We start from the raw sequence: 8,506 nt of genomic DNA, 5'->3' as shown, positions 1-8,506 counted from the left end.
GTGACCTGGGGCTGGGGGGCAAACCCTAGATGGCAGCCGCCGCCCCCTCCTCATCTCCTCTCCTTGCCGCCTCCAGAGGCAACTTCCGGGTTAAGCCTCACAGTTGAAGGGGGGCGGAGGGTGTCAGGCTGCAAGACATTCAGTTTTGGGTGTTCTAATCTTCAGCAAGTGGACGGCTAGGATTGAAGAACGCGATAAGATCCGATGGCTCGCCCTGCTCGCATCTACCGAATCGTTATTTACCTTTACTGTATCGTTTCACCTTGTCGTCACTATTTACTTTCCTCCCTTGCCAGCTGAGCTTCTTAAGCCAGCCCTCTCCTTTGTAACCGTATGCCATTTCTGAGAATTCTTTCTACCAAACACTTTACAGCTAATATAGCATATAACATTTGATGCTTATACTCTCGTGCTCAAGTTACGAACCCTAGCTTTCCCCCAAGTCGACCTCGATCTAGTTATGGCGCGTGACAATTGGTATCATGAGCCTGGTGGCTCCTCGGTGGCGTAGTGTTCTGCGTGAGGCAAGTAATTTCCCACCCTCCACACCATCTCTTGCGGTGGTGTTGGCGGCGCTGGTGGCGGTAGACCCATTCAGCAACAGCTCGTGGTGCAGGACTGGTTGCCGGAACACATCATTTCAGTGCTAAAATCCCTGGTCCTACAGCGGGTGGTGTTGCACAGTGACGGCGAGATTCATCGGTGCCCGAAGGGTCCAGAGCTTCAGATCGGGTTTCTGCAACCGGTTGTAAAATTCCTCTGACACTCCGGGATCAGGATGGGGCGCGCGAAGATGTGCGTGGATGAAGGTGACATACCTAATTTTCTTGCTATGAACGGCGATGTGTTGCAAAATCGAGAAGACACGACAGAACTTAAAGGTGACATGGAGGATCTGCGCAAGGATGTCCATGCTATCCATCTCAAGCAGGACGCCATTGCCAAAGTGGTGACGGGCGTGCAAGCCGCCATCTCTGTCCCGATTCAACAGTTGGCAACTATGGCCGATGTGCTCAAGAGTTTTGTTATCCAGTCGATCCAGTGTGTGTGGCCATATATCAGCATGCTACCATCCAGTAAGTTTGATTGGGCAACAGCCATGAAGTTCTTAAAATTTTTATTTCGGAGCATCATTTCATCTAGCGTTCTCATTCAAATGCACCCCCCTGTAATAGACACTAAGTACTGTTCTTCAACGGCGTAGCCAGGAATTGTGGACACCCCGGACTGACTGCTGAAGGCCCAGCCAGAAGGCAAGGTAATGGGCTGCGCCCAGGGCCAAACGTGGTATCATCTAAAATATAGGCAAGGAATTGTTTCTACGTCCCGAGCCATGACCTGGGCTGCCTGGTGCCCAGAAATGCCTTTGCTGTTCTTCATCTCTAGATATTCTTTGCACAATCCAACATGTATTTCATACGGCAAAACATTTTATGCACACACATTCCGACACAAGTACATAATTTCTTGGTTCGATTTCTTTGACTAGCTTATAAGGATTTCTGATTGTTCTCCTTTGCGCATATTTCTTTTGAAGCTTTCCTTGTATACGTCTAAGATCCTGTTGGCATTTACTGAGTTTTAACTCTTTGATTTTCCACTGTTGTACTTACTTTCTCTGCAGTGAGCTGGAGCTTAAACCTGAGGGAAAACTTTCTGTTACTGTAGTAAAAGCAACATCTCTGAAGAATAAGGAGTTGATTGGTAAATCTGATCCCTACGTGACCCTGTATGTGCGTCCCATGTTCAAGGTCAAAACAAAAGTCATAGATGACAACCTAAATCCTGAATGGAATGAAACATTTGAACTGATTGTTGAAGACAAGGAAACCCAATCTGTCATTTTTGAGGTAATTCTATGTTGTCCCTCCCCTCAACCTTTGAAGATGCGACTGCATTGTATTTCCCAGGAAAATAATGGGTCGTTCTCAACCAAATCTGTTTACAATATGTATTTCGCGAATGCAACGCGTGGCTGATGCTATTTGGCACAGGATGGCCCCTCTCAAGTGCAACACGATTAAGATGTTCACTAGCTAAATGCCTGTGCTTTGCTACGGGCAACAAAATAATATTAATGCAATATTTTTACACCCAAATATTGAGTGTTTTAAAGACTTACATGAAGGGCAACTTGGTCAGTAATAACATTGACAATTATTAGTTTATTTCCTCCCATCACAGCTAACTTAGTTATGCTGCTTCGCCAGATATGGTACAAACTATATTATGATTTTACACACACCTCAACTCTCTTGGTACCAAATTAATTATTTTACACAGAGAACTGATTGGATTTACACATTATAATGGCAAGTTGAGCGTTGTATAACAGCAATGAGCCTCATGTCTCATATGTCATCATATGCCACACCCGCTTATTCAAGAGTTGTTATTAATCCTCTAGGAGAAATTTATTTGACACGCCTACCTTTTTCATATGCTTTGAATTAGGCTTAGATCAACATTTAATATGATATACAGTTATACACATGCATGGCATCAATGACAAATAGATTTCTGAGTGAACAATATAGATGAGCTCCAGCGAACCTTGGAGGAACACGAGTGACTGAGTAATCTCTCCGCTTCTGCCATTCTCATTGAGCACCACAAGCTTGTTGAACGAGTAGCAGCCTGTCCGGCGAGCTCAGGCTGTTGGCTGCGTGCGTTGCCTTACCATTTGACCTCCACGCGTGCCCCCCGCAGCAACATTAGCTGCCTCGGGTCACAAGCTTTGGGGGTGATGAGGTGGGAGGCGCAGGTGGATGAGCCTGTTGTCCATCCAAGACAAAGGATTGAACCCTCACCGTCGCGGTGCATGCCACCGGGGAGCGTCCTGCTACGTCTGCAGTTCAGGTCTCTAAAACTGAACCTACATTGGACTCATTGGCTAGTGCAGCGCACGAGTTGGGCTTCAGACTAGGCTCACTCAATTTTTCAGAAAAATATGCAACAGGTTGGCCATTTTGTAATAACACATCTCTTAATCCAATTTCACTAGCATCACATTCAAGCTCAAAAGTCTTATTAAAATCAGAAAGTTGGAGTAAAGGAGCATGTGTCAATTTATCTTTCAATACCGTGAAGGCTTCTTCCTGTGCGGTACCTCAAACAAAAGGCACATCCTTCTTTGTAAGCTTGTTGAGAAATGCAGCAATGGTGCTGAAATCTCTCACAAAACGCCTATAGAATCCAGTGAGGTCAAGGAAACTCCTCACTTGTGTGACCGTTTTGGGCTGCGGCCAACTCTCAATAGCTTCAATCTTGGCTTTATCAACTTCAATTCCCTGTGGAGTAACAACATAGCCAAGAAAAGATAGTCGGTCGGTGCAAAAGGTGCACTTTCCAAGGTTACCAAATAAACGCGCATCATGTAGAGCAAAGGTTACCAAATAAACGCGCATCACGTAGAGCAATAAAAACAGCACGTAAATGTTCCAAATGTTCCTCCAAAGATTTGCTATAAATCAATATGTCATCAAAGTAAACTACCACAAATCGTCCAATCAAAGCACCTTAAACTTCGTTCATTAATCTCATGAAAGTACTAGGTGCATTAATTAACCCAAAAGGCATGACTAATCACTCATATAATCCAAACTTAGTTTTAAATGTTGTTTTTCATTCATCTTCCAATTTCATACGAATTTGATGGTATCCACTACGCAAATCAACTTTGGAGAATATTGTAGAGCCACTCAATTCATCAAGCATATCATCTAGACTAGGAATAGGATGACGATAACGAATAGTAATATTATTAATGTCTCTACAATTAACGCACATACGCGACGTACCATCCTTTTTCGGCACTAAAATGATAGGAACAGCACAGGGACTAAGGGATTCGTGTATATAACCTTTGTCGAGAAGTTCTTGTACTTGACGCATAATCTCCTTCGTCTCCTCTGGATTGGTATGGTATGGTGCACGGTTGGGTAATGATGCACTGAGAATTAAGTCAATTTGATGCTCAATCCCTCTAATAGGTGGTAATCCCGGTGGCACGTCTTGTGGAAAGACATCAGCGAACTCCTGCAAAATGTTAGTGACAGCAGGAGGCAAAGAGGAAGGCATGTCCTCGAATGAAAATAATGTCTCTTTGCACACAAAAGCATAGCAAACAGATTTGCTAAAATCTAGATCATCAATATCAGATTTGGTGGTAAGTAAGCATGCACTTTTCAATTTAATTTTAAAAACAACACTAGATGGTTTATTATTAGGCTTCATTTGTTGCTCAAATTCTTTTGCCATAATCTAATTTTCACTCTTATTTTTCTCCTGTTTTGCTTTATTAGCTCTATTAATATAATCTTTCAAAATGGAATCAAGAGTCATAGGAAGCAAAGTAATATTTTTATCCTTATGAACAAGAGTATACTTATTGTTTCTACCATGGTGTACAGAATTTTTATCAAATTGCCATGGACTACCAAGTAATAAGGAACATGCTTGCATAGGTACCACATCACAATCAACATAATTAACATATGTGGAGATACTAAAATGCACACGAACAATACGTGTTACCTTAACCTTGCTGCTGTTGTTGAACCATTGGATGTAGTAAGGATGTGGATGTGGTCTTGTGGTGAGAGATAGCTTCTCCACCATCTCCATGCTAGCCAAGTTATTGCAGATCCCTCCATCTATGATGACGCGAACAGAACGTTCCTTCACGACTCCCTTTGTATGGAACAAATTATGCTTCTGATTTTGCTCAGCTTGCGTAACCTGCACACTCAAAACACGCTGAACAACTAAACATTCATATCTGTCAGCATCTTCAGCAGCCATGTATTGCGTCTCATGATCGGAATCCTCTCCATCGTATTCTTCATGTGTAATAAGAGCCAAAGTCTCCTCATCATAGTCACTAGCGGACTCATAGCCACCATCCTCAGTAACAATCATCACACGCTGAGATTTGCATTCTCTCAAAAAATGTCCTCTTTCCTTACAACGATGACAAATAATATCACTTGTGTGCCCTGTTGATGCCATGGAAGAAGAACTCTGTGCAGGCCCAGTAGGTGTGCTCTTGGCAGATAGTGGTGGTTGTGCTTGATTTCTTGTATCACGGCTGGAGGTGGCACCTGATGGAGGTGCTGGTGCAGTGGAAATAGAGGATGCACGTGGTGTCCATGATGAAGATCGACCTGCAGAAAAGTTAGTTCACGCCAATGCATGTCGATCCTGCACTTCACGTTCAACTTTACAAGCAAGATGAAATAAATGCGTGATATTAGTATACTCCTTATACTCTAGAATGGTCTGAATCTGTCTATTTAATCCACCCATAAAACATGCAAGCATAACTTCATTCTCCTCAACAATACCACATTTAATCATGCCAGTTTGTAATTCCTGATAATATTCTTCTACAGAATTTTTTTTCTTGTCTTAAGCGCTGCAATTTTTGAAGTAATTCATGTTGATAATATGGTGGAACCCAACGAGTACGCATAGCAGTTTTCAAAGCAGCCCAAGTAGCTGGAATAGGATATAATCTACAATGTTCAGACCACCAAACAAATGCAAAGCTAGTGAAAGCATAAACAGCAGCAGGAACACGTCTCTCCTCAGGATATTGTAAACATGTAAATCGTTATTCAGTTTCTAACTCCCAAGTAAGATATATATCAGGAACATATCTACCCTCGAATGGTGAAATGTTCAATTTCAGTTTAGGGAGATGGTCATGATCACGTACCTGAGGACGACCTGGTGGCGGTGGTGCTAGTGGTTGCACGTAGTTCTGATTTTGATCAACTTCATCCTCGTAATGGTCCTCCACCTCTGCAGTAGCAGCAAGAGCTACAGAAGCATCAACAGCGGCACCAGAATTTTGACCAGGCTCAAGGGGAATGCGTAGTGCCTGTCCCACTTGATTTGGAAGGCGATGTTGTTGTTGTTGTTGTTGTTGTTGTTGTTGTTGTTGTTGTAGAGGTGCGTTAGGTGCAGCTGGTGGTGGTGGTGGAAGGCGCGCAAGCAATTCATTAAACTTGTTATCGAGCTTTGTTTCGAACGTCTTCCCATGCCATCTATCTTCTTCATGGCCTCTTCAAATCTGTTTAGCACATCTTGCACCTGTCCACTCATCATTTGCTGAAATTTATCATGCAGCGCTTTGTTCGTCATTGTGACGCCCCCGATTTAATCGTACACTAATCATGCACGCAAATGTGTACGATCAAGATCAGGGACTCACGGGAAGATATCACAACACAACTCTAAACATAAATAAGTCATACAAGCATCATAATACAAGCCAGGGGCCTCGAGGGCTCGAATACAAGTACTCGATCATAGACGAGTCAGCGGAAGCAACAATATCTGAGTACAGACATAAGTTAAACAAGTTTGCCTTAAGAAGGCTAGCACAAACTGGGATACAGATCGAAAGAGGCGCAGGCCTCCTGCCTGGGATCCTCCTAAACTACTCCAGGTCGTCGTCAGCGGGCTGCACGTAGTAGGGGCACCTCCGGTGTAGTAGGGGTCGTCGTCGACGGTGGCGTCTGGCTCCAGGGCTCCAGCATCTGGTTGCGACAACCAGAAAGAAAGGAAAAGGGGAAAAAGGGGGGAGAAAGCAACCGTGAGTACTCATCCAAAGTACTCGCAAGCAAGGAACTACACTACATATGCATGGGTATATGTGTAAGGAGGCCATATCAGTGGACTGAACTGCAGAATGCCAGAATAAGAGGGGGATAGCTAATCCTGTCGAAGACTACGCTTCTGGCAGCCTCCGTCTTGCAGCATGTAGAAGAGAGTAGATTGAAGTCCTCCAAGTAGCATCTCCAAGTAGCATATCCAGGTAGCATCTCCATGTGCATCTCCAGTCGCATCGCATAGCATAATCCTACCCGGCGATCCTCTCCTCGTATCCCTGAGGGAGAGCGACCACCGGTTGTATCTGGCATTTGGAAGGGTGTGTTTTATGAAGTATCCGGTTATAGTTGTCATAAGGTCAAGGTACAACTCCAAGTCGTCCTGTTACCGAAGATCACGGCTATTCGAATAGATTAACTTCCCTGCAGGGGTGCACCACATAACCCAACACGCTTGATCCCATTTGGCCGGACACACTTTCCTGGGTCATGCCCGGCCTCGGAAGATCAACACGTCGCAGCCCCACCTAGGCAAAACAGAGAGGCCAGCACGCCGGTCTAAACCTAAGCGCACAGGGGTCTGGGCCCATCGCCCATAGCACACCTGCACGTTGCGAGGGCGGCCGAAAGCAGACCTAGCCTAGTGGCGTTCCAGTCCAATTCGGCGCGCGCCGCTCCGTCGCTGACGTCTGAAGTGCTTCGGCTGATACCACGACGTCGGGATACCCATAACTACTCCCGCGTAGATGGTTAGTGCGTATAAGCTCGTAGCCAACTCAGATCAAATACCAAGATCTCGTTAAGCGTGTTAAGTATCCGCGAACGCCGAACAGGGCCAGGCCCACCTGTCTCCTAGGTGGTCTCAACCTGCCCTGCCGCTCCGCCACAAAGTAACAGTCGGGGGCTGTCGGGAACCCAGGCCCACCTCTACCGGGATGGAGCCACCTGCCCCTTCAGCCCCCATCTCCGAACAGTATCACATGTAATGTAACTGTGTAAAGTATATCGTATATGCCCGTGATCACCTCCCGAAGTGATCACGGCCCAGTAGTATAGCATGGCAGACGGACAAGAGTGTAGGGCCACTGATGGAACACTAGCATCCTATACTAAGCAGTAGGATAGCAGGTAATGGTAACAACAGTAGTAGCAAGGACAGGCTATGCATCAGGATAGGAATAACGGAAAGCAGTAACATGCTACACTACTCTAATGCAAGCAGTATAGAGAAAAGAGTAGGCGATATCTGGTGATCAAAGGGGGGGCTTGCCTGGTTGCTCTGGCAAGAGAGAGGGGTCGTCAACTCCGTAGTCGAACTGGCCGGCAGCAGCGTCGGTCTCGTAGTCTACCGGAGAGAAGAGGGGGAAGAAATAATGAATACAGAGCAAACAAAGCATCACAAAATATAACAAGGCAATACGCGGTGTTCGGTGTGCCCTAACGCGGTAGTAGGTGATACCGGTGAAGGGGGGAAAACATCCGGGAAAGTATTCCCGGTGTTTCGTGTTTTCGGGCAGAGGAGCCGGAGGGGGAAAGTTGCGAGTTCGATAGGTTAGGGGTGTGTGGCGGACGAACGGACTGCGTATCCGGATTCGTCACGTCGTTCTGAGCAACTTTCATGTAGACAGTATTTTCATCCGAGTTACGGATTATTTTATAATAATTTTTAAAGTTTTAATTCATTTTTTAAATTCCTGGATTTATTATTAATTCGAAAATAAAACAGAAATTCTAAGTGTAGCCAGGGGTTGCCTAGCCTAGTCTATGACAGTAGGGTCAGGGGGGTTTGGTTGACTGTTGACCAGGTCAATGATTGACCAGTCAACGGGGTTAGTGGACCCACATGTAAGTGTAATATGTGATAAAATTATTTTAGTTAATCAATTTAC

At 45.0% G+C, this 8,506-nt stretch overlaps 1 pseudogene; it reads left to right on the top strand.

Annotated features, from left to right (window-relative positions):
- The window catches only part of LOC119357850, a 95,940-nt pseudogene extending 90,243 nt beyond the window's left edge, over positions 1-5,697 (top strand).
- The last annotated feature ends 2,809 nt before the right edge of the window (positions 5,698-8,506 follow it).

Source organism: Triticum dicoccoides, chromosome 2A, assembly GCF_002162155.2.
Source record: "Triticum dicoccoides isolate Atlit2015 ecotype Zavitan chromosome 2A, WEW_v2.0, whole genome shotgun sequence".
Taxonomy (NCBI): Eukaryota; Viridiplantae; Streptophyta; class Magnoliopsida; order Poales; family Poaceae; genus Triticum; species Triticum dicoccoides.
Note: the sequence above shows the minus strand (reverse complement) of the source record. Positions and strands in the feature narration are given on the sequence as shown.